The 23,957-nt window shown below is 44.0% G+C and overlaps 1 protein-coding gene across 6 annotated transcripts in view; it reads right to left on the minus strand.

The window, feature by feature from the left end:
* Positions 1–23,957, minus strand: part of LOC122931045 (disheveled-associated activator of morphogenesis 2) — a 222,037-nt gene that overhangs the window by 180,540 nt on the left and 17,540 nt on the right. Inside the window, exon 1 of one of the 6 annotated variants that reach the window (XM_044284945.1) lies at positions 15,291–15,393. The exons of 4 other annotated variants lie outside the window; for them this stretch is intronic. The gene's annotated coding sequence lies outside the window, so the exon portion shown is untranslated. Of the gene's footprint in view, positions 1–138; positions 269–15,290; positions 15,394–23,957 lie in introns of those variants that run through there. One more of the 6 variants, XM_044284946.1, reaches the window with a different exon arrangement.

Genomic DNA, 23,957 nt, shown 5'->3' on the forward strand with positions numbered 1-23,957 from the left:
CCACACTAGTGATACACCTCCTCCACACTAGTGATACACCTCCACCACACTAGTGATACATCTCCTCCACACTAGTGATACACCTCCTCCACACTAGTGATACACTTCCTCCACACTAGTGATCCACAGGGTTCTTACCTCTTTGTCCCTATCAGCAGCAGTGAATACTCTGGATGCAGAGCCATGGCCTTATGTCCAGACCTGCCGCCTACAGATGGGATGAGCGCTGGATATTCCTCAAATCCATGGGAATGTTGAAAGGAATCTGAGCGCGATGTGGGAAATCCTACAGAAGAGAGCGGCCCAGATGCTAGGTCTATGTGAAGCCCTGGTCCCCTGAGAAGAGGGAGACTTTATTATTGGCAACAAGTCCCCATTGAAGAACGCGAATGATTTCCTGACTGGAGATTCTGAAACATGCGAGGGGTTTGTGTACTGCAGAAGATCTCCACAGAAACTTGGCCCAGCGTGCCCGGGCAGATCAGTGCCAGCTCGCCTGAAAAAAGCCTCTTCATTATGAAAGACAGGCTGCTTATGTCAACAACGGCCCCGGCCGCTCGAGGCTGGCACCCATCAAAGAAGCTGCTCGTCATATGAAAGAGAAGGTGCAGAAGAGGGGCAGCAAGCGGGCACTGCCAATGCAGACACCCTGGCAGCTCTTGGGGCAGCTGTGACAGCTGAAGCAATGGAACTAACTCTAGATATGCAACAATGTATCACATGGGAAATACCAACTGAGGCCATGACATGAGCCCCATAGGCTGTAGCACTGATTACCCCCTTCAGGACTGTCTCCTCGCCCCAAGAAATGTTTGGGGTCATATCACCCCGACTAGCATTTACTGCGCAGATGGAACTAGTCTTTGACATTATAGCTGGGATTGGTGCTGGATTATCAGATTTATCAGACTAATGGACGTCACTGAATAGATTCAGTGCTATTGGGGGCGGGTGACCATGTTGTATTAGCTATAGCTTTACATAGGACTGCAGGTTATTAAATAATCGCCCCGTGCAGAGCGGACAGCGGATCGAGTGCTGTTGGATTTTCTATTAAATATTAAATAATAATTGAGCACCCGGTGCCAGGCCTCCTGGGAGAGGAAGGGGTGACGGTAAGGATAGAGATCATCAGCACAGGTCTTCATCCGACGATAGATCCTCCTAATGTCAGCAACTTACAAATTCAGCTCTGCTACATCTGTATCCCTTTCTCTGGATGCCGCACTTTCCCCATGATTTGAAGCCCCCCTTCTTTGGATGTCACACTTCCTGCATGATTCAGAGCCCCCCTCTCTGGATGCCGCATTTCCCTCATGATTCAGAGCCCCCCCATCTTGACGGTGCGCTCCTCCCATGATATGGAGCCATGTTTACATGACATTTCCTGCGCTCTGCTGTTCCCTGCTCTGCACGGTTGTTTACGTCTCAGAAAATACATCATTTCTCTTCGCTGCCGGATATAAGTGGACACTGGGACCATAAGTACTGGGCAAATTTTTATTTTTTTTCCGGAAAAAATGCTGCAGAGTAAGAATGCGTTCAAAAATAAAAGTGGTAATAGTTTATAATTATCAATTAACAAAATGCAAAGTGAATAAAGAGAAAATAAATCTAAATCCAACCGGTATTCCGTGTGACGCCCCCTATTTTACCTTCGGCATCAGTTCTTCTAGGTACACTTACTTGCACACAGTCAAGGATTTTGTAGAGTTATAGTCAGTCATGATTAACCAGTTACACCAAACAGGTGCTAACAGTCATCATTTTCATATGTAGGTTGAAACACAGTCATTAACAGAAACAGTTGTGTAACTGTTGAGATTGGGTGAGGAACAGCCAAACTCTGCTACAAAGCTGAGGTTGTGGAAGACAGTCTCGTGTCACAGGTCATACACCAAGGCAAGACACAAGGTAGTCGTACCGTATCAGCAAAGTCTCTCCCAGGCAAAGATTTCAATGTAGCAGCAGATGAAAGACATTTCATGCTTACTTTCCTTCGAAATCCAAAGATTTCCAGCAATGCCATCAGCTCAGTACTGGAAGACACCAGTGGGACCCAGGTACACCCATATATTGTTCGGAGAAGTCTAGCCATAAGTGGACTTCATGGAAGAACAAAGGCCAAAAAGCCATACCTTCAACATGAAAACAAGGTCACCTGACTCAACTATGCACAAAAACATAGAAACTGGGGTGCAGAAAAATGGCAGCATAAATATTGGTAAAGTAATAAGAGTCTGCGTGCAGCAGTGAAGATGGTGGAGGGTCCCTGCAAGTTTGTGGCTGCATTTCAGCAAATGGAGTTGGGTCAGGATTAATGGTGTTCTCCATGATGACAAATACAGGCAGATACTTAAACATCATGCAATACCATCAGGGAGGCATCTGATTGACTCCAAGTTTATTCTGCAGCAGGACAATGACCCCAAACATCCAGCCAATGTCATTAAGAACTACCATCAGGAGTCCTGGAAGGGAAGATATGGCCCCACAGAGCCCTGATCTCATCATCCAGTCTGTCTGGGATTACATGAAGAGACAGAATGAGTTGAGCAAAACTGCATCCACAGAAGGTCTTTGGTTAGTTTTCCAAGATATTTGAAACAACCTCCTTGTTGAGTTCCTTTAAAAACATATCTGCTACACTACGTGTAATACCGGCGAGCTGATCAATCTTTCTACTTAGCTGGGCTGTGGATCCACCTCCTCATCTGAGCTTTAAGGTTGCCTAGTTTCTAGTAACCAGTGAAGGCGTCTGTTGTCTTAATACTTGTGTACTGAACCTTGCCTGTCTACCGATTCTGCTCCTTGCCGCCTGCCTCGACCATTAAACTGTGACCTGGACTATGCACATACCCAGACCTTGGAATTGCTCTTTGGAATATGCAAGTACTCAGCCTGCCCTGACTTTGGACTGTGTTCAGACAACACCTTTTGCCTGGGTCCTTGGTGCTTCACATTGGTGTCTCTGACCCCTGAGGTCAGCATCCAACTACACCAGGACTACTCCAAGAGGTAGCAGTCTGGTTGGCTCCCTCTGGCAAAGACCTAATCCCTGTACATGGGTTAAAGGGTGGATGCCAGGAAACCACGAGGACAACACCCTTAGGTTTAGCCCAGTCAAACTGGTTAGTTGGCACAGTGGGTCCACACCTGCTGCCCGTTACACTAAGTTTCCTTGGCTGACCACTGCATCTACCATCCTCAGCGTTGACTATTCTGTGTGCTTCTACAAAAGAACTTGAACAGCACATCTTGAAAGCCCAGTATGCTTAGAAATCATTGCCTGGAAGAGACCTGCAGTATGACTACTTTTTGTCTTGTTGCTGGGCTCAGTCTTGTCCTAGTGTATGACCTGTGACATATGACTGTTTTCCACAACCTCAGCTTTGTAGCAGAGTTTGTCCGTTCCTCATCCAGTCTCCTACACAGCTGGAATATGTGTGCAGACAGCCCATCACACCCCTTATATACCCACCGAGGGCTATGTGTGCAGACAGTCTATCGCACACCTTAAATACCCACCGAAGGATATGTGTGCAGACAGCCTATCACACCTTATATACCCACCGAAGGATATGTGTGCAGACAGCCTATCACACACCTTATATACCCACCGAGGGATATGTGTGCAGACAGCCTATCACACCCCTTATATACCCACTAAGGGATATGTGTGCAGACAGCCTATCACACACCTTATATACCCACTGAGAGATATGTGTGCAGACAGCCTATCACACAACTTATATACCCACTAAGGGATATGTGTGCAGACAGCCTATCACACCTTATATACCCACTGAGAGATATGTGTGCAGACAGCCTATCACACAACTTATATACCCACTGAGGGATATGTGTGCAGACAGCCTATCACACTCCTTATATACCCACTGAGGGATATGTGTGCAGACAGCCTATCACACAACTTATATACCCACTGAGGGATATGTGTGCAGACAGCCTATCACACAACTTATATACCCACTGAGGGATATGTGTGCAGACAGCCTATCACACCTTATATACCCACCGAGGGATATGTGTGCAGACAGCCTATCACACCTTATACAGACGTGGACAAAATTGTTGGTACCCTTTGGTCAATGAAAGAAAAAGTCACAATGGTCACAGAAATAACTTTAATCTGACAAAAGTAATAATAAATTAAAATTCTATAAATGTTAACCAATGAAAGTCAGACATTGTTTTTCAACCATGCTTCAACAGAATTATGTAAAAAAATAAACTCATGAAACAGGCATGGACAAAAATGATGGTACCCCTAACTTAATATTTTGTTGCGCAACCTTTTGAGGCAATCACTGCAATCAAACGCTTCCTGTAACTGTCAATGAGACATCTGCACCTCTCAGCAGGTATTTTGGCCCACTCCTCATGAGCAAACTGCTCCAGTTGTGTCCGGTTTGAAGGGTGCCTTTTCCAGACTGCATGTTTCAGCTCCTTCCAAAGATGCTCAATAGGATTGAGGTCAGGGCTCATAGAAGGCCACTTTAGAATAGTCCAATTTTTTCCTCTTAGCCATTCTTGGGTGTTTTTAGCGGTGTGTTTTGGGTCATTGTCCTGTTGCAAGACCCATGACCTGCGACTGAGACCAAGCTTTCTGACACTGGCTAGTACATTTCTCTCTAGAATTCCTTGATAGTCTTGAGATTTCATTGTACCCTGCACAGATTCAAGACACCCTGTGCCAGACGCAGCAAAGCAGCCCCAGAACATAACAGAGCCTCCTCCATGTTTCACAGTAGGGACAGTGTTCTTTTCTTGATATGCTTCATTTTTTCGTCTGTGAACATACAGCTGATGTGCCTTGGCAAAAACTTCGATTTTTGTCTCATCTGTCCACAGGACATTCTCCCAGAAGCTTTGTGGCTTGTCAACATGTAGTTTGGCATATTCCAGTCTTGCTTTTTTATGATTCGTTTTCAACAATGGTGTCCTCCTTGGTCGCCTCCCATGTAGTCCACTTTGGCTCAAACAACGACGGATGGTGCGATCTGACACTGATGTTCCTTGAGCATGAAGTTCACCTTGAATCTCTTTAGAAGTCTTTCTAGGCTCTTTTGTTACCATTCGGATTATCCGTCTCTTAGATTTGTCATCAATTTTCCTCCTGCGGCCACGTCCAGGGAGGTTGGCTACAGTCCCATGGATCTTAAACTTATGAATAATATGTGCAACTGTACTCACAGGAACATCTAGTTGCTTGGAGATGGTCTTATAGCCTTTACCTTTAACATGCTTGTCTATAATTTTCTTTCTGATCTCTTGAGACAGCTCTTTCCTTTGCTTCCTCTGGTCCATGTCGAGTGTGGTACACACCATATCACCAAACAACACAGTGATTACCTGGAGCCATATATATAGGCCCAATGGCTGATTACAAGGTTGTAGACACCTGTGATGCTAATTAGTGGACACACCTTGAATTAACATGTCCCTTTGGTCACATTATGTTCTGTGTTTTCTAGGGGTACCATCATTTTTGTCCATGCCTGTTTCATGAGTTTATTTTTTTACATAATTCTGTTGAAGCATGGTTGAAAAACAATGTCTGACTTTCATTGGTTAACATTTATAGAATTTTAATTTATTATTACTTTTGTCAGATTAAAGTTATTTCTGTGACCATTGTGACTTTTTCTTTCATTGACCAAAGGGTACCAACAATTTTGTCCACGTCTGTATACCCACCGAGGGCTATGTGTGCAGACAGCCTATCACACCTTATATACCCACCAAAGGATATGTGTGCAGACAGCCTATCACACACCTTATATACCCACCAAAGGATATGTGTGCAGACAGCCTATCACACCTTATATACCCCCAAGGGATATGTGTGCAGACAGCCTATCACACCCCTTATATACCCACTAAGGGATATGTGTGCAGACAGCCTATCACACACCTTATATACCCACTGAGGGATATGTGTGCAGACAGCCTATCACACACCTTATATACCCACTGAGAGATATGTGTGCAGACAGCCTATCACACAACTTATATACCCACTAAGGAATATGTGTGCAGACAGCCTATCACACACCTTATATACCCACTGAGAGATATGTGTGCAGACAGCCTATCACACCTTATATACCCACCAAGGGATATGTGTGCAGACAGCCTATAGCACCTTATATACCCACCGAGGGCTATGTGTGCAGACAGCCTATCACACACCTTATATACCCACCGAGGGATATGTGTGCAGATAGCCTATCACACCTTATATACCCACCGAGGGATATGTGTGCAGACAGCCTATCACACCTTATATACCACCAAGGGATATGTGTGCAGACAGCCTATCACACACCTTATATACCCACTGAGGGATATGTGTGCAGACAGCCTATCACACCTTATATACCACCGAGGGATATGTGTGCAGACAGCCTATCACACCCCTTATATACCCACTAAGGGATATGTGTGCAGACAGCCTATCACACACCTTATATACCCACTGAGAGATATGTGTGCAGACAGCCTATCACACACCTTATATACCCACTGAGGGATATGTGTGCAGACAGCCTATCACACTCCTTATATACCCACCGAAGGATATGTGTGCAGACAGCCTATCACACCTTATATACCACCAAGGGATATGTGTGCAGACAGCCTATCACACCCCTTATATACCCACTAAGGGATATGTGTGCAGACAGCCTATCACACACCTTATATACCCACCGAAGGATATGTGTGCAGACAGCCTATCACACCTTATATACCACCAAAGGATATGTGTGCAGACAGCCTATCACACCCCTTATATACCCACTAAGGGATATGTGTGCAGACAGCCTATCACACACCTTATATACCCACTGAGAGATATGTGTGCAGACAGCCTATCACACAACTTATATACCCACTAAGGAATATGTGTGCAGACAGCCTATCACACACCTTATATACCCACTGAGAGATATGTGTGCAGACAGCCTATCACACCTTATATACCCACCTAGGGATATGTGTGCAGACAGCCTATCACACCTTATATACCCACCGAGGGCTATGTGTGCAGACAGCCTATCACACACTTTATATACCCACCGAGGGATATGTGTGCAGACAGCCTATCACACCTTATATACCCACCGAGGGCTATGTGTGCAGACAGCCCATCACACCCCTTATATACCCACCGAGGGCTATGTGTGCAGACAGTCTATCGCACACCTTGAATACCCACCGAAGGATATGTGTGCAGACAGCCTATCACACACCTTATATACCCACCGAGGGATATGTGTGCAGACAGTCTATCACACCTTATATACCACCAAGGGATATGTGTGCAGACAGCCTATCACACCCCTTATATACCCACTAAGGGATATGTGTGCAGACAGCCTATCACACACCTTATATACCCACTGAGAGATATGTGTGCAGACAGCCTATCACACAACTTATATACCCACTAAGGGATATGTGTGCAGACAGCCTATCACACCTTATATACCCACTGAGAGATATGTGTGCAGACAGCCTATCACACAACTTATATACCCACTGAGGGATATGTGTGCAGACAGCCTATCACACCCCTTATATACCCACTAAGGTATACAGACGTGGACAAAATTGTTGGTACCCTTTGGTCAATGAAAGAAAAAGTCACAATGGTCACAGAAATAACTTTAATCTGACAAAAGTAATAATAAATTAAAATTCTATAAATGTTAACCAATGAAAGTCAGACATTGTTTTTCAACCATGCTTCAACAGAATTATGTAAAAAAATAAACTCATGAAACAGGCATGGACAAAAATGATGGTACCCCTAACTTAATATTTTGTTGCGCAACCTTTTGAGGCAATCACTGCAATCAAACGCTTCCTGTAACTGTCAATGAGACATCTGCACCTCTCAGCAGGTATTTTGGCCCACTCCTCATGAGCAAACTGCTCCAGTTGTGTCCGGTTTGAAGGGTGCCTTTTCCAGACTGCATGTTTCAGCTCCTTCCAAAGATGCTCAATAGGATTGAGGTCAGGGCTCATAGAAGGCCACTTTAGAATAGTCCAATTTTTTCCTCTTAGCCATTCTTGGGTGTTTTTAGCGGTGTGTTTTGGGTCATTGTCCTGTTGCAAGACCCATGACCTGCGACTGAGACCAAGCTTTCTGACACTGGCTAGTACATTTCTCTCTAGAATTCCTTGATAGTCTTGAGATTTCATTGTACCCTGCACAGATTCAAGACACCCTGTGCCAGACGCAGCAAAGCAGCCCCAGAACATAACAGAGCCTCCTCCATGTTTCACAGTAGGGACAGTGTTCTTTTCTTGATATGCTTCATTTTTTCGTCTGTGAACATACAGCTGATGTGCCTTGGCAAAAACTTCGATTTTTGTCTCATCTGTCCACAGGACATTCTCCCAGAAGCTTTGTGGCTTGTCAACATGTAGTTTGGCATATTCCAGTCTTGCTTTTTTATGATTCGTTTTCAACAATGGTGTCCTCCTTGGTCGTCTCCCATGTAGTCCACTTTGGCTCAAACAACGACGGATGGTGCGATCTGACACTGATGTTCCTTGAGCATGAAGTTCACCTTGAATCTCTTTAGAAGTCTTTCTAGGCTCTTTTGTTACCATTCGGATTATCCGTCTCTTAGATTTGTCATCAATTTTCCTCCTGCGGCCACGTCCAGGGAGGTTGGCTACAGTCCCATGGATCTTAAACTTATGAATAATATGTGCAACTGTACTCACAGGAACATCTAGTTGCTTGGAGATGGTCTTATAGCCTTTACCTTTAACATGCTTGTCTATAATTTTCTTTCTGATCTCTTGAGACAGCTCTTTCCTTTGCTTCCTCTGGTCCATGTCGAGTGTGGTACACACCATATCACCAAACAACACAGTGATTACCTGGAGCCATATATATAGGCCCAATGGCTGATTACAAGGTTGTAGACACCTGTGATGCTAATTAGTGGACACACCTTGAATTAACATGTCCCTTTGGTCACATTATGTTCTGTGTTTTCTAGGGGTACCATCATTTTTGTCCATGCCTGTTTCATGAGTTTATTTTTTTACATAATTCTGTTGAAGCATGGTTGAAAAACAATGTCTGACTTTCATTGGTTAACATTTATAGAATTTTAATTTATTATTACTTTTGTCAGATTAAAGTTATTTCTGTGACCATTGTGACTTTTTCTTTCATTGACCAAAGGGTACCAACAATTTTGTCCACGTCTGTATGTGTGCAGACAGCCTATCACACACCTTATATACCCACTGAGAGATATGTGTGCAGACAGCCTATCACACAACTTATATACCCACTAAGGGATATGTGTGCAGACAGCCTATCACACACCTTATATACCCACTGAGAGATATGTGTGCAGACAGCCTATCACACCTTATATACCCACCGAGGGATATGTGTGCAGACAGTCTATCACACCTTATATACCACCGAGGGATATGTGTGCAGACAGCCTATCACACCCCTTATATACCCACTAAGGGATATGTGTGCAGACAGCCTATCACACACCTTATATACCCGATGAGAGATATGTATGCAGACAGCCTATCACACACCTTATATACCCACTGAGGGATATGTGTGCAGAGAGCCTATCACACACCTTATATACCCACCAAAGGATATGTGTGCAGACAGCCTATCACACCTTATATACCACCAAGGGATATGTGTGCAGACAGCCTATCACACCCCTTATATACCCACTAAGTGATATGTGTGCAGACAGCCTATCACACACCTTCTATACCCACTGAGAGATATGTGTGCAGACAGCCTATCACACAACTTATATACCCACTAAGGGATATGTGTGCAGACAGCCTATCACACACCTTATATACCCACTGAGAGATATGTGTGCAGACAGCCTATCACACCTTATATACCCACCGAGGGATATGTGTGCAGACAGCCTATAACACCTTATATACCCACCGAGGGCTATGTGTGCAGACAGCCTATCACACCCCTTATATACCCACTGAGAGATATGTGTGCAGACAGCCTATCACACACCTTATATACCCACTGAGGGATATGTGTGCAGACAGTCTATCACACCTTATATACCACCGAGGGATATGTGTGCAGACAGCCTATCACACCCCTTATATACCCACTAAGGGATATGTGTGCAGACAGCCTATCACACACCTTATATACCCACTGAGAGATATGTGTGCAGACAGCCTATCACACACCTTATATACCCACTGAGGGATATGTGTGCAGACAGTCTATCACACCTTATATACCACCGAGGGATATGTGTGCAGACAGCCTATCACACCCCTTATATACCCACTAAGGGATATGTGTGCAGACAGCCTATCACACACCTTATATACCCACCAAAGGATATGTGTGCAGACAGCCTATCACACCTTATATACCACCAAGGGATATGTGTGCAGACAGCCTATCACACCCCTTATATACCCACTAAGGGATATGTGTGCAGACAGCCTATCACACACCTTATATACCCACTGAGAAATATGTGTGCAGACAGCCTATCACACACCTTATATACCCACCGAGGGATATGTGTGCAGACAGCCTATCACACCTTATATACCCACCGAGGGATATGTGTGCAGACAGCCTACCACACCTTATATACCACCAAGGGATATGTGTACAGACAGCCTATCACACACCTTATATACCCACTGAGGGATATGTGTGCAGACAGCCTATCACACACCTTATATACCCACCGAGGGATATGTGTGCAGACAGCCTATCACACCTTATATACCCACCGAGGGATATGTGTGCAGACAGCCTACCAAACCTTATATACCACCAAGGGATATGTGTGCAGACAGCCTATCACACACCTTATATACCCACTGAGAGATATGTGTGCAGACAGCCTATCACACCCCTTATATACCCACTAAGGGATATGTGTGCAGACAGCCTATCACACACCTTATATACCCACTGAGAGATATGTGTGCAGACAGCCTATCACACACCTTATATACCCACTGAGGGATATGTGTGCAGACAGTCTATCACACCTTATATACCACAGAGGAATATGTGTGCAGACAGCCTATCACACCCCTTATATACCCACTAAGGGATATGTGTGCAGACAGCCTATCACACACCTTATATACCCACTGAGAGATATGTGTGCAGACAGCCTATCACACACCTTATATACCCACTGAGGGATATGTGTGCAGACAGCCTATCACACACCTTATATACCCACCGAAGGATATGTGTGCAGACAGCCTATCACACCCCTTATATCCTTATATACCCACTAAGGGATATGTGTGCAGACAGCCTATCACACACCTTATATACCCACCGAAGGATATGTGTGCAGACAGCCTATCACACCTTATATACCACCAAGGGATATGTGTGCAGACAGCCTATCACACCCCTTATATACCCACTAAGGGATATGTGTGCAGACAGCCTATCACACACCTTATATACCCACCGAAGGATATGTGTGCAGACAGCCTATCACACCTTATATACCACCAAGGGATATGTGTGCAGACAGCCTATCACACCCCTTATATACCCACTAAGGGATATGTGTGCAGACAGCCTATCACACACCTTATATACCCACTGAGAGATATGTGTGCAGACAGCCTATCACACAACTTATATACCCACTAAGGAATATGTGTGCAGACAGCCTATCACACACCTTATATACCCACTGAGAGATATGTGTGCAGACAGCCTATCACACCTTATATACCCACCTAGGGATATGTGTGCAGACAGCCTATCACACCTTATATACCCACCGAGGGCTATGTGTGCAGACAGCCTATCACACACTTTATATACCCACCGAGGGATATGTGTGCAGACAGCCTATCACACCTTATATACCCACCGAGGGATATGTGTGCAGACAGCCTATCACACCTTATATACCACCAAGGGATATGTGTGCAGACAGCCTATCACACACCTTATATACCCACTGAGGGATATGTGTGCAGACAGCCTATCACACCTTATATACCTACCGAGGGCTATGTGTGCAGACAGCCTATCACACACCTTATATACCCACCGAGGGATATGTGTGCAGACAGCCTATCACACACCTTATATACCCACTGAGAGATATGTGTGCAGACAACCTATTACACCTTATATACCCACCGAGGGATATGTGTGCAGACAGCCTATCACACCTTATATACTCACTGAGAGATATGTGTGCAGACAGCCTATCATACCCCTTATATACCCACTAAGGGATATGTGTGCAGACAGCCTATCACACAGCTTATATACCCACCGAGCCAGCTCACCACAGGACTTCCATCATGAGCTACTCGGTGTCGATGACGAAAGTAGGAAGTGCTCAGAATAATGTGGCTAAATGATTTGCAAGATTTATAGACAGTCACACATTCTGTTATGTAGAAGATCTGACCTTATATTATGGCACATGGAAGGATGGCATTCACTGCCCGGATGTTTGCAGATGGGAACATGGTTCAATGTCTGCTGGTACATGTGGTACATCTGCCTATCTGTGGCTGCTGCGGACTGTTATCAAATGCCAATACATGCAGCAGATAGTGTACAACGCACCTCTCCCCCCAGTCTGGTTATCTTTACTCCCTTCTCTCCACTCTCTATTCTCTCCTCTAACTCTTCTCTCCTTTCCTTCCTCTTCTCTACTCTTTCCTCTTTTATAATCTCATATTTGCTCTCTCTTCTTCATTCTACCCTTTTCTCCCCGCACTATTTATCTCTCTCCTCTCTTCTTCTCTCCTCTTATATCCTCTTCCCTTTTCTCTCCTTTCATTCCTCTTCTCGGATCTTTGCTTTTCTCTCTTCTTTCTCTCCTCTTATCATCTTTTCTCTCTCCTTTCCTTTCCAGCTCCTCTCTTCTCTCTTTTCTCTCTTCTTCCGTCTATCTCCTCCTCATCTCTCTTCTGTTCTCTCCCTCTGCTCTTGTTTTCTCATCTCTCTCCATTCTCTCTGTCTACTATTTATCTCTCTTTTTGTCTCTAGCACTCTCTCCATCATCAGTGCAGCTCTCTGGCCACTTTCTGCAGCGGCAGCGCATTGTTCCTGGGCCGGATTACGGCAGATCCAGCCGAGTCAGACCCACAGACACTGCACCATTGTTCCCAGACAAAGCAGCTGTCCCAGCGTAACTGACAGGTCAATCGCATTTGTCTGAGGCTGCAATATTCTGCAGAACCTGCACTCGTGCGGTGATTGAGGTTCCCTGTGCCTCATGTCTCAGCGATGTTGCAGGTTAAGTGGTCAGGACATGAGGCATGTGTGGAAGATGATGGTGGCCCGGTGGTAGGACCATATTTGAAGCCACCCCTGCCCAGATGAGGCGGTCACACTGCAGACTGCAGACTGCTGTACATCAACTAAACTCAGGGTTATGGGAAAATCCTCACAATGAGTAAGAGACGACCGCTTCACACTGACTGTTCACAGCACAGGGATCTTATCTGTTACATTGTATCACATTCTGCAGAAGCCACTGGACACAAAACATGCAAATCATTATCCACAAAGTATCACCAGATCCCAAATATTGCAGAAAATGTAGTGCAATTATAGAAAGAAGAGTCTGCACAGTGCAACGTCTAAAAGTCAGAGACCAGCAGCGCGTCCAGCACCAGCGCGCACCAGTGTCTGTTCTCAGTCAAAGACTAAACGCTAACGACAAACAGATGTAGCAGAACCGGATAATGGAGAAACGCAGAAGTGGAGCCTGCAGTCCTATGTAACAAAACAGTGATAAACCATGAGTACAGATAATGTAGTAGATGTCACCTGCAGTCCTATGTAACAAAACAGTGATAATTCTCTGAGTACAGATAATGTAGTAGATGTCACCTGCAGTCCTATGTAACACCACAGATAACACAGTAATCACTCTCTGAGTACAGATAATGTAGTAGATGTCACCTGCAGTCCTATGTAACACCACAGATAACACAGTAATCACTCTCTGAGTACAGATAATGTTGTAGATGTCATCTGCAGTCCTATGTAACACCACAGATAACACAGTGGTAACTCTCTGTGTACAGATAATGTAGTAGATGTCACCTGCAGTCCTATGTAACACCACAGATAACACAGTGGTAACTCTCTGTGTACAGATAATGTAGTAGATGTCACCTGCAGTCCTATGTAACACCACAGATAACACAGTGGTAACTCTCTGTGTACAGATAATGTAGTAGATGTCACCTGCAGTCCTATGTAACACCACAGATAACACAGTGGTAACTCTCTGAGTACAGATAATGTAGTAGATGTCACCTGCAGTCCTATGTAACACCACAGATAACACAGTGGTAACTCTCTGTGTACAGATAATGTAGTAGATGTCACCTGTAGTCCTATGTAACACCACAGATAACACATTGGTAACTCTCTGTGTACAGATAATGTAGTAGATGTCACCTGCAGTCCTATGTAACACCACAGATAACACAGTGATAACTCTCTTAGTACAGATAATGTAGTAGATGTCACCTGCAGTCCTATGTAACACCACATATAACACAGTGATAACTCTCTGAGTACAGATAATGTAGTAGATGTCACCTGCAGTCCTATGTAACACCATAGATAACACAGTGATAACTCTCTGAGTACAGATAATGTATTAGATGTCACCTGCAGTCCTATGTAACACCACATATAACACAGTGATAACTCTCTGAGTACAGATAATGTAGTAGATGTCATCTGCAGTCCTATGTAACACCACAGATAACACAGTGATAAATTTCTGAGAACAGATAATGTAGTAGATGTCACCTGCAGTCCTATGTAACACCACAGATATAACTCTCTGAGTACAGATAATGTAGTAAATGTCATCTGCAGTCCTATGTAACACCACAGATAACACAGTGATAACTCCCTGAGTACAGATAATGTAGTAGATGTCACCTGCAGTCCTATGTAACACCACAGATAACACAGTGATAACTCTCTGAGTACAGATAATGTAGTAGATGTCACCTGCAGTCCTATGTAACATCACAGATAACACAGTGATAGCTCTCTGAGTACAGATAATGTAGTAGATGTCACCTGCAGTCCTATGTAACACCACAGATAACACAGTGATAACGCTCTGAGTACAGATAATGTAGTAGATGTCACCTGCAGTCCTATGTAACATCACAGATAACACAATGATAACTAAGTTATGTAGATAGACAGATAGATAGATAATTACCTTCCCCCAGTCAGTTTGTAGTCCCAGTTTATCCCAGTATAGTACATTATCCAGGGAATCATTCCCAATGCTTCCTACCAGGATCTCTCCCCATTAGTGTCCTGTACAGTATGAGCGCGCAGCGTGCGACACTACCCCCCCCCCCCCCCCCAGCATGCTGAGCATTCCTCAGGCCACATACCCTGCGCCCTCCACACTGGATATAGAACAGAGGGGACCTCATTACCGCACATTCCAGGCTCATTGTATCCCCCATACAGGCCGGCTGCTATTCTTACCCCGCGGCACATGTGTGCGCTGTCACTGCCCCTCGCATGGCGAAAACAAGCCATTCAGCTGCTTACAGTTTATTTCTGTCGCTGGGAAAGCTGGGTGACAACCAATATGACCCCATTCCAGCTCCTGTGTGCACTGTTGTCATCCAGCAATAGCTGGTAATATCTAGGCAAATGGACCATTCAGGAGCCAAGGAAAGCTGGGTGACAACCAATATGGTCACTACTAGTTTGTTACAATGTATCAGTCTGGAGTCCAGAGCATTGTCTACACTGGATACAATTGTATCCACTTCTCAGCCGAGAGCAGGAGGAGCTGTGCGCAGGATTACCGCCTCTGGACGGAAAGAAGAATATTTTCATTCAATGACAGGAAGCAGTGATCTTCAAAATAGTGAGGAAATGAAACACAAAGGAGGTCATTTACGCAAGGTTATTTGTGCCGCAATCTGCGACTTTTCCCCGCTCAGTGGGCGCGGCGTGGAAGGGGCCCGTCTCATTTATTATTTTCTACGCCTGTTTTAGGCATAGAAAATGGTAAATTTAAGCCAGTAAGGAATCGGTCTTACATTTAGACCGACGCTGGATACAACGAGGTTATGTAGAGGCCGGCTAAAGGGGCTATTAAGATTGGACACCGATCTTAATAAATGACCCCCAAAGTCTATTAGAAAGTTTTAGAACTTTATTTAAACAGTGATTTCACTTACATAACCCAATTACATACACAAAATCCCACTAATCCGGAATACAACACCGTCTCAGGCCGAGAGAAAGTCCCGCTCAGTGCGCTTTACATGTCTCCGCCAGTACTGGGGCGATGGGCCATACACCTCCAATAGCTAGTCATTTCCAATAATCCATCAAACCAGTGGCCGCAAATCTGCCGGATTATTGGAAATGGTTCTAGAAAGCATGGAAGGAATCATGTCTGGATTGCTCCTACATAGGATGGGACGGATACTGGTAATAACATGATAAATGAGGGGTTGTTATTTAAGCAATTTCCTCATATACTGTGGATGGAGCCCTGAGTCGCCCTGCGAGACCCCAGAGCCTCAGCGCTGATAACGTCTCGCGCGCTGCCTCAGATGAACCTGCGCTGTGATCAGACGCCGCCCCGGGGGAAGCGGAAATCCATCAATTTAATCAGGGTCCTTTCACCAGCCATAAGCGGCGAGGAGACAACAGGCATGATTACTATATCTGCTGCAAAAGTATAGACGCCCCAGACACTGATAAGAAGGAACTGGGACAGGAAAGTTGACCTAGATAATCCTCTGTGCACGTCAACAGCACAAATCTTTCTGCTGTCCGGAGTTGGTTTCCATTTACTGACAGCAAGCAGAGTGCTTGAAACGGGAGAAAACTTAAAAACACTCACTCTGTACAAATCATATTGAAGCTTCTTTCAGATTCTTTGTTCTACATGTCGCTGGTCTGAACTCCAGTTACACCCAGAGCTGCATACACAGTCCTGCTGGTTCTGGTGTCTGTATATCCCACTGACGCATCTGAAACAGCCGATCAACAGGGGTCCCGGCCGTCGGACCCTAACGATCAGAGGTCACCAGTATAAAAATCTCAGAGACCCCTTTTAACAACAGCCAGCAGAATTATGAATGCAGCTCTGGAGCTGATTAGAGTATAGACATGACAGAGGTTGGGCTCACAGAATATTACGCAGCAGTATACAGTATATGGCGCTGAAGCGTGAATGTGAAGCTTCCAGCTGCTGTGTTTGCCCTGAAATAAAATTTAATGGGAGATGAAATGGCTGGTCTCCATGTGTCCAGCCGATACCCCATATGCTGCATTGCATAAATCATCACACCCCCCTCTTCCCATTCATTGTCCAGTGAAGGAGAGGATCCCAGCTCTCTAAGGGGAAGAGGATTTACTGCAGTCGCTGCAATCCACATATAATGTAGCGGAGGCGAGCTGGGAGTAATAATACAATGTATTTCTATAGCGCCACCATATTCCGCAGCGCTTTACAAATTCATAGGGTTCATGCACATACAGCAAGAGCTTACAATCTATGAGGAATGTCTGCCATCTGTAATATTCTAAGCCCGGGGGGGTAAAGTTTTCTTGACGCTTGTCACAGTGACCCTGATATTAACCGGGGAGAGTATTATTACTCCAGGAAACGAGTGTTTATAAATTGTAGATTGTTACAGCCATTGCACAGAGATAGTTTGTTGCATCCTTCATATTCGAGGACCACAAGGGGGGCAACAAATGAAGGCGGGTTCCCTTTGGGCACTGATCCCCTTCACTATATGACCCAAGACTGGGACAGTAAGGCCCAAAGTCTGTCACCTTCACGGAACGAAACGGTGATGCAATGTATTGGAATGAAAGTCGCCTTCATGGTCCCCCCCCCCAGTGCCGCTAATTTATGTGCACCCCTAGCTACTATCCAGATGAATGAGGAATATAATAATACAGCCCTCACTGTAACAAACCCTCAGCTGTGAGAATTATCAGCCTCTGGTATAAACAACAATGTTTCCAATTTTACAAGCAAGCAGAGATCTTGAAAACAATGAGGAATTCAACCACAAGGTTTATCAGAAAGTTGCAGAACCTTCCATGACACGGCGATTAAGCGTCACGTACATGAGCCTAGAGCAGCCAGTTAGTAATTTCGCGCGGTAACGTCTCGTGTCGCGGCCCTTAAGACAACACGCAGTCACCTTGGATGCTGCCCACCGTCTAGACAAGGATGATGCCATCTTCAATAATTACTGGTTATCCAGTTCTCCAGAACGTTGGCATCTAAGGGCAGAACACAGAAGACGCTGAAATTACCGCCATCTGGTGACAGTCCAGCAATAGTCACTATTACTAAGAGCCTTTAGGCTCATTTAAAGGGACAGTAAACTTGATGCCCGTCTCTGCGCGCTCTGTATGTCAATGTGGAGCAATTGTCCCCTGTTATCAGCCATTTCAGACCGGTGAGAAGATGACTACAGTGAATGCAGAATTCCATTCATGATCTAGTGACTATAAGTGCCACTCCTCGCCAGCATTTTGGTCAGCTCTCCGGCAGCGAAGGGGTTAATGCGGAGATATAGATGTCACTGTGCTGCCTTACATGGAAGCAAAGAGCATTAAGTTGCATTTGTGAAATTCCAGCTTGTAAGTCGGTGTAGTGAGAGCAGTTTCCATGATGTAAGGACCCCGCCGGCTGCGCGCATGCACTGCAAGGACACTGGCTTCCATCTGGATGAGATTGTGCCTCTGGAATGGAGCAGGCTCCCAGGACCTCGGGTCAATAGCACCATGGGGAAAAGGTCTCCATGGACCCTGCACTTCCATGCAATGGATTTCAAGTGCTCAGCAATGGAATATTACAAAATACTGAGCGTTCAGCCCTGAGGAACACAGCTGATTTATGGACGGGGCGAATACCGATGGGATATTGCGTGAGATGTTATATAGAATATCATGTGGATTCTGAAGGAGTCAGTGAGATAGGAGAACAAAGTGCCACTAAATACTGTGCCCTCCTTCACAACCCCAAGAAACCCAGGGGTGAAGGCATCCAGTAAGCCGACCCATCTACACACGGGTCCTCATAACCACAAGAAGGGGAACCAGGGGTCAAAGGAGGACTTCTAAGTCCAACATGGTGAAATGACGTCACCACCTATGTACAAATACAGTGAGGAACAGAAGTGTTTGAACTCCCTGCGATTCTGCAAGTTCTCCCACTTACAAATCTTGGAGGGTCTGACGTTCACATTGTAGGTGCATTCCCATCTGAGAGACAGAATAAAAATAAAAAAAATAAGGAAATCACTTTGTATGATTTGTATAGAATGTCTTTGTCTTGCGCGGCTGAACAGAAGTATTTGAACACCTGAGAGAATCAGTGTTAATATTTGGCACAGAAGCCTTTGTTTGCAGTTACCGAGGTCAGACGTTCCCTGCAGTTCTTGACCAGGTTTGCACACACTGTAGCAGGGGTTTTGGCCCACTACTCCACACCGATCTCCTCCAGATCTGTCAGGTTTCGGGGCTGTCGCTGAGCAACACTGAGTTTCAGCCCCCTCCAAATATGTTCTATTGGATTTAGGTCTGGAGACTGGCTAGGCCACTCCAGAACCTTGATATGCTTCTTACGGAGTCACTCCTTGGTTATCCTGGCTGTGTGCTTTGGGTCGTTGTCAGGTTGGAAGACCCAACCGCGACCCATCTTCAATGCTCTGACTGAGGGAAGGAGGTTGTTGCTCAAAATCTCACAATAAATGGCCCCGTTCATCCTCTCCTTAATACAGTGCAGTCGTCCTGTCCCCTTTGCAGAAAAGCCCCCCCAAAGCATGATGTTACCCCCCCCCCCATGCTTCACAGTAGGGATGGTGTTCTTGGGATGCAACTCATCCTTCTTTTTCCTCCAAACACAACGAGTGAAGTTTAGACCAAAAAGTTCTCCTTTGGTCTTATCTGACCACATGACTGTCTCCCATGCCTCCTCTGGATCATCAAGATGGTTATTGGCAAACTTCAGACGGGCCTGGACATGTGATGACTGGAGCAGGGGAACCTTCCGTGCAATGTGTGATCTGAAACCATGACGGCGTAGTGTTCTACCGACAGTGACCTCTGAAACTGTGGTCCCAGCTCTCTTCATGTCATTGACCAGCTCCTCCCTTGTAGTTCTGGGCTGATTCCTCACCTTTCTTATCATCAGTGATACCCCACAAGGTGAGATCTTGCATGGAGCCCCAGTCCGAGGGAGACTGACAGTCGTCTTTAGCCTCTTCCATTTTCTAACAATTGCTCCAACAGTTGATCTATTTTCCCCAAGCTGCTTGGCAATTGCCCCGTAGCCTTTCAAGCCTTGTGGAGGTCCACAATATTGTCTCTGGTCTCTTTTGATAGCTCTTTGGTCTTCCCCATGGTAGTAGTGGGCGTCTGACTGACTGTGGGGTGGACAGGGGTCTTTAAAGAGCTCAGACTGGTGCGACTAAGTTAGATTAATGAGTGGAGTAGAGGTGGACTTTATAAAGGCGCAGTAACAGGTCTTTGAGAGCCAGAATTCTTGCTGTTTCTCAGGTGTTCAAATACTTCTGTTCAGCAGCAAGACAAAGACATTACTTAAAAATCATACAATGTGATCTCTCAGAGTGGGAATGCACCTACAATGTGAATTTCAGACCCCTCCATGATTTCTAAGTGGGAGAACTTGCAAAATCGCAGGGTGTTCAAATACTTCTGTTCCTCACTGCATATTCTAATATTATAGAAGGAAGGATCGATGGATAGATGGATGAACAGACAGATTGTCTCTATGTACCCCATATGTATAAGAATATAACTACTATAATACTGCCTCCTATGTACAGGAATATAACTACTATAATACTGCTCCTATGTACTAGAATATAACTACTATAATACTGCTCCTATGTACAGGAATATAACTACTATAATACTGCTCCTATGTACAAGAATATAACTACTATAATACTGCTCCTATGTACAAGAATATAACTACTATAATACTGCTCCTATGTACAAGAATATAACTACTATAATACTGCCTCCTATGTACAAGAATATAACTACTATAATACTGCTCCTATGTACAAGAATATAACTACTATAATACTGCTCCTATGTACAAGAATATAACTACTATAATACTGCCTCCTATGTACAAGAATATAACTACTATAATACTGCCTCCTATGTACAAGAATATAACTACTATAATACTGCTCCCTATGTACAGGAATATAACTACTATAATACTGCTCCTATGTACAGGAATATAACTACTATAATACTGTTCCTATGTACAAGAATATAACTACTATAATACTGCTCCTATGTACAAGAATATAACTACTATAATACTGCTCCTATATACAAGAATATAACTACTATAATACTGCTCCTATGTACAAGAATATAACTACTATAATACTGCTCCTATGTACAAGAATATAACTACTATAATACTGCTCCTATATACAAGAATATAACTACTATAATACTGCTCCTATGTACAAGTATATAACTACTATAATACTGCTCCTATGTACAAGAATATAACTATTATAATACTGCTCCTATATACAAGAATATAACTACTATAATACTGCTCCTATGTACAAGAATATAACTACTATAATACTGCTCCTATGTACAAGAATATAACTACTATAATACTGCTCCTATGTACAAGAATATAACTGCTATAATACTGCTCCTATGTGCAAGAATATAACTACTATAATACTGCTCCTATGTACAAGAATATAACTACTATAATACTGCTCCTATGTACAAGAATATAACTACTATAATACTGCCTCCTATGTACAAGAATATAACTACTATAATACTGCCTCCTATGTACAAGAATATAACTACTAAAATACTGCTCCTATGTACAAGGATATAACTACTATAATACTGCTCCTATGTACAAGAATATAACTACTATAATACTGCTCCTATGTACAAGAATATAACTACTATAATACTGCTCCTATGTACAAGGATATAACTACTATAATACTGCTCCTATGTACAAGAATATAACTACTATAATACTGCTCCTATGTACAAGAATATAACTACTATAATACTGCTGCTATGTACAAGAATATAACTACTATAATACTGCTCCTATGTACAAGAATATAACTACTATAATACCGCCTCCTATATACAAGAATATAACTACTATAATACTGCTCCTATGTACAAGAATATAACTACTATAATACTGCTCCTATGTACAAGAATATAACTACTATTTTTTTGCCCTTATGGAGAAACATATAGATCAGGGATCCCCAACTTTTAACATTTAATGAGATAGAAAAGCTGGTGTGTAGCGGTTCTTTGGGGAGCACTGCTGTGTACACATTATGATGGGAGAGGATGAATCTCACACTGTAATATCACTCCATTATCCTGAAGAAAGGTAAGGTGGCCTACTCCACAAATATAATTATTCTCGTGGTGGGGGGGGACGGACGGACTGGGGGTGGGAGTCAGCACTTTGTGTCACATGATATGTCCTCAGTAGACCCAGCATCTGACAAAAAGAAAACATCCCCCTGCTATTTTTAGTCCTGGTGGTCTGTGGTCTGAGCGGACCCTGAGACTGCAACTCTCTCAGGGAAGCAGAGGGGACATGAGGCAGCATTTCTCTCTTCCACAAACCAAGATTTCTGGACCTTCAAAACTAATGCTGGAGGGTCTGCAGTAGTCCAGGGGGTTCCGAGTACAAGAGGATTAATATAATATGGTTACTATATTATACCGTACATACAGTAGCATTACAGGGGCATCAAGAAAATGGAACTCCAGGTGACATCACTGTATTATAGTCTGTACACAAGTGACATCACTGTATTATATCCTGTACACAGGTGACCTCACCGTATTATATCCTGTACACAGGTGACATCACTGTATTGTATCCTGTACACAGGTGACATCACTGTATTATATCCTGTACACAGGTGACATCACTGTATTGTATCCTGTACACAGGTGACGTCACCGTATTATATCCTGTATACAGGTGACATCACTATTATATCCTGTACACAGGTGACATCACTGTATTATATCCTGTACACAAGTGACATCACTGTATTATATCCTGTACACAGGTGGCATCACTGTATTATATCCTGTACACACGTGACATCACTGTATTATATCCTGTACACAGGTGGCATCACTGTATTATATCCTGTACACAGGTGGCATCACTGTATTATATCCTGTACACACGTGACATCACTGTATTATATCCTGTACACAAGTGACATCACTGTATTATATCCTGTACACAGGTGACATCACTGTATTATAGTCTGTACACAAGTGACATCACTATATTATATCCTGTACACACGTGACATCACTGTATTATATCCTGTACACAGGTGGCATCACTGTATTATATCCTGTACACAGGTGGCATCACTGTATTATATCCTGTACACAGGTGGCATCACTGTATTATATCCTGTACACACGTGACATCACTGTATTGTATCCTGTACACAAGTGACATCACTGTATTATATCCTGTACACAGGTGACATCACTGTATTATAGTCTGTACACAAGTGACATCACTATATTATATCCTGTACACACGTGACATCACTGTATTGTATCCTGTACACAGGTGACCTCACCGTATTATATCCTGTACACAGGTGACATCACTGTATTATATCCTGTACACACGTGACATCACTGTATTGTATCCTGTACACAGGTGACCTCACCGTATTATATCCTGTACACAGGTGACATCACTGTATTATATCCTGTACACAGGTGACATCACCGTATTATATCCTGTACACAGGTGACATCACTGTATTATATCCTGTACACAGGT

The sequence above is a fragment of the Bufo gargarizans genome, chromosome 3 (assembly GCF_014858855.1).
Source record: "Bufo gargarizans isolate SCDJY-AF-19 chromosome 3, ASM1485885v1, whole genome shotgun sequence".
Taxonomy (NCBI): domain Eukaryota; kingdom Metazoa; phylum Chordata; class Amphibia; order Anura; family Bufonidae; genus Bufo; species Bufo gargarizans.